This window comes from Crocodylus porosus, unplaced genomic scaffold (assembly GCF_001723895.1).
Source record: "Crocodylus porosus isolate Cpor-Errol unplaced genomic scaffold, CroPor_comp1, whole genome shotgun sequence".
Classification (NCBI taxonomy): Eukaryota; Metazoa; Chordata; order Crocodylia; family Crocodylidae; genus Crocodylus; species Crocodylus porosus.
In genome coordinates, this window is record NW_017728906.1 from 39850421 (window position 1) to 39854711 (window position 4291).

The following is a 4291-nucleotide window of genomic DNA, read 5'->3' on the forward strand; positions in this document are numbered from 1 at the left end:
AGGGCAGGCCCTACGAGGAGAGGCTACGGGACCTGAACCTGTTCAGCTTCCACAAGAGAAGGCTGAGGGGGGATCTTGTGGCCTGTTACAAACTAGTCAGAGAGCACTAGGAATAACAGTCACAAGCTGGCAGAGGTAGATTCAGACTAGACATCAGGGGGCGCTACTTCACGGTCAGGGCGGGAGGGTCTGGAACCAACTTCCAAGAGAAGTGGTGCAGGCTCCTACCCAGGGGGCCTTTAAGAGGAGGTTAGATGAACACCTTGCTGGGGTCGTTTTACTCCAGCACTCTTTTCTGCCATGGCAGGGGGTCAGACTGGATGATCTGCTCAGGTCCCTTCTGACCCTAGAAACCATGAAACTATAAGTAAATTAGTGGTTTAGAAATGTAATGTCACCAAAGCTTCTGTATGTTATTCATTTTCATATAAATTACAGTAATTTTATTAAAAAAGATTATTGTCATTTACAGCACAGGGAGTTTTTTCCCCCTCCAACTTTTCTGTATGTAAAATTATTTTCTGATTCACAAAACAACATAAGCTCCTGGTTTATGGTTTTTTGTCTTTTTAGGGTTTTTTTAAGTTGAAAATCTCTTGTATCTTAAATGTAGCATGTGGATATTTCACATATGAATGTAATTCTGTGTAGAAACAATAAATGCCTTTCTCCCCCTGCCAGTGACAAACCATTCAACATTGCAAAAGAAGAATAAATGGAAAGCAACTTAAGAATATTTGCCAGCAGATGACACAATGCCCTCTTTGAGTGCATGGACATTGAAAGAGTTGTTCAATAAATACTTTGCTGTTTGTTTGTGTGGGGAGTTATTTTCAGGAAAAAAATTGCAAATTCAAAGGATACTGAGCGCAGTTCAGTCTTGTAATCCACAGATTCCAAGGTCTGCATATTGCTCTAAACATGACAATATATTTAATGAGATATGAATACATCATTTTTTGTTGTTGCAAGAAAATATCTTCAGTGTAATATATAGATATTAGCAGTTTAAAAAATAACTCTTTATCCCTGTTTACAGAAGGGAAGGTTGTTTTGAGTTAGGATTACAACAACTGGAAAATAGAAGCCAAAAAGTTCCTCTTATCTTTCTCATGTGCTCAATGCACACATGCTAATAATACCCCCCAACTATTCATTATGCATTCTATTTACAGTGGCCAAGAAATAAACACATATAATTTGTATGCTACATATCACTCATTTCCAGAATGGCCTTGCTTCAAGAAAGGTTTAGAGAATGGAAAAAGAATTTAGCTTTTATGCTAAATTATTCTCAAGGCAATTTATAAACTAACCATGGGAAGGTCCAACAAGAAAGGCTGATGGAAAACGTTCAAATAGCAGAAACACAATGGCATTTTCTCAATCTCCAGAATTACAGAGACCTCTTCCAGTCATGAGAAATATCAGTATTACTGGGGCTGTGGAAGTTGTGCATGCGTACCCAAGGTACATACACATTAACGTCTGCTCTATTATATCAGTAAAAATTACAGCTTTTGATCCAATTGTATTTCTACGATAAGTTACCTTTGAGCTGCCTGAGATGCAACACCAAAGTGCTATACCCTGATAGTCGTTACAAATGCATAATACTTTACATAAGGAAAGAGGTTCTAATTATTATGGTATCCTGGCCAAATACCAACTGGGACAGCTACATTAACCTATGGCTATAAAGGGATTTAGGAATTACAGTGCTGAGTAAGCACCTAACTTTTAGGCTCTTTGTGGAATTCACAATATCCAAGTTCAACATCTCAGATGAAGAACAATGAAGAATGGGATCCATCAAAACTAGCATGCAAATGGGAAGCTGTGTAAAATGTGGACAAGCACAGTAAAAGTGTTGATGAGCACGATATTTCCTCATATCCTGCCCCTCTTGAGGATTTAGGCACATTATGCTGTAGCTTGGAGTCAAGTGACCAAGCCCTTTTTTCCCAAAAACAAAGCTAGAGTCAGTCCTTTCTTTCAAAACTTGACTGGAGGAGGTGGAAAAGGCATTGCCCCATCCAATAATGCAATGGTAAGCAATGGTAAGACCAATAAACTGATGGAAAAAGGCTAGGCCCCATTTCTGCCTCTTCTTGATAGGATGTTAACCTAGAGTGACTTCTCTACCTGATCGTATTCTTTTCTGGGTCATAGATTCAACTCACATTTACTTTTGCTGAAGCTGTCCACTTTGCATGCACTTTGCCCAAAGAAAGAGAGTGAGCAAGTCAGAATGGACATAACTGTCTAAACTTACTGGTTAGCATCCTCATCTAGGAAAGCGACCTGGCTTTCTCTCCCAGCTCCCAGGAGTGCTTAATATAAAACAGTGACATATCCAGTACAGCAAGAACTGGAATCCAGCTGAGAGGCCTAATCTCTCACAACAATAGTCTTGCACAATCCTTCTCTGTCCTAGTTAATATTTAAGTAGGCCATGCAAGGTTGGAACAACTTCAACAAGAGGGAATGACAGTACTGCCTACCCTAGAAGGCCTGTAGTCTTGTGGTTAGAACATTCACCTGGGAAATGGAAGGTGTGGATTCAAATCCCCCCAGGCAGAAAAAAGGACATGAATCCATATCTTCCACATCTTAAGCAAGTGCCCCTAGATGTGGTAGGTCAGCTTCTTCATGTTGGACAGAGCCCAATTCATCAGGTATGCTGTGAGGATACTTAACCAGACTGAGGTGAAATAAGCAGAGGGACACCTAGTTCAGGAATCCTGATATAGGCTCGGTGTCACGTAGATGCTAAGCTGTTCACCACTGCCATAAATAAGATGCTTCTGGCATGCCAGAAGAGGAGCTTTGGGCACCTAGGGAATTTCAATGTCAGAAAATTCAAGACCTCTGGATATTGGTGTCATTAGTGTCAGTTAGGTACCTAGTCCTTCTTTAATGGTTCTCTCCCATTCTGCACAGCTAAATCCCTGGTAGTCCCTTGCCATGTAAAAATGTGCATGGTTAATACTAGTAGCCATTTATAGCAAATGGCATTTGCTATCCCCACAGAGCTCATGGATAAAAGCATTTCTTATTCTTTGTTAAGCAGCTGGCCATTCCACGTTAAGTAGCTGAACATTCATGAAAGCTCAGCTGTTCTTAGCAGTTTCACTGTTAACACCAGCTATAGATTTCCTATCCAATTTAATTACTGAACTTATACCCATTGCCCATGAAAGACTACTGTCAGCTTTGAGGACTGTGTTTTCAGCTTTATATGTCTTCACCAGCTGTCCTAAAATGCTATATGAAGAAGTTGCTCTATTATGCACAATTATGTACTTGCAAAACTCATGGTGGCTCCAAACGGAACAGAATTAGGTCCTTTTCAATAGCTGTAAAGCATTTTTACAATATAGGGTGCCATGAGTTCAGACAAATACACTGTATGTTTCCCTAACATCATATGACAACAGGTTATTAGGTGGTTAGATGCGACACCTAATGGCTCCCACATTTTCTAGGTTTTAACATAAAACAAGTGATAAACAATAATTACATAGCAGGCACCAACAGTTCCAACCATAGATTACGGATGGACATTCCTTAATGATATCAACATCAGTAATTGCAATGTCAACTAGAATCAATCCAAGTGCTTTCAAAGCCCTTTTGAGATGTCTCTGTTTATGGGACATGACAGTGACCTACAAAGGGTAATATTTAGTCATGCCATTAGGAAACCAATTATTTCAACACAACTCGTACCACTATAATCAATTATTATTAAATTATAGGAAGCAAAACAAAACAAAAAAACCATTATAAGCAGTAAGAACTTTAAGTATACCGTTCAACAGTTTTGTGGGTGACCACAGCTATTATTCCACATTTGCTGGGAATAACTTAACATGCCCATATTGAAGATGAGAATATTCTGATGAAAGAAATTCCAAAATATCATAAAAATAATTCAGAGAGAGTCATTTTCTTTAATATTACCGTGTGTAATTATATACCATTATATGGAACTTTGGCAAAATATTCTGGGAAGGCACCTTAGTTGACGCAAAGTATGTTGACTATATTTGTAGGCTCAGAACCAGACCTGTTATATTTTAACTGCTCTCTTTGAATCAAAATCTTTGTTCATATTAATCAAATTAAATCAATGGAACTACTCAAATGATCATCAACTGAACATCTGGCTCTTTGTTTCATTACTAGTTAGACTTTTATTCATGCTCCAGTCAATAATTTTATCTATAAAAACCTCACAAATATAGCCTGTAACTATCAGAAGTTTCTCATAATAGTTCAGATCTAT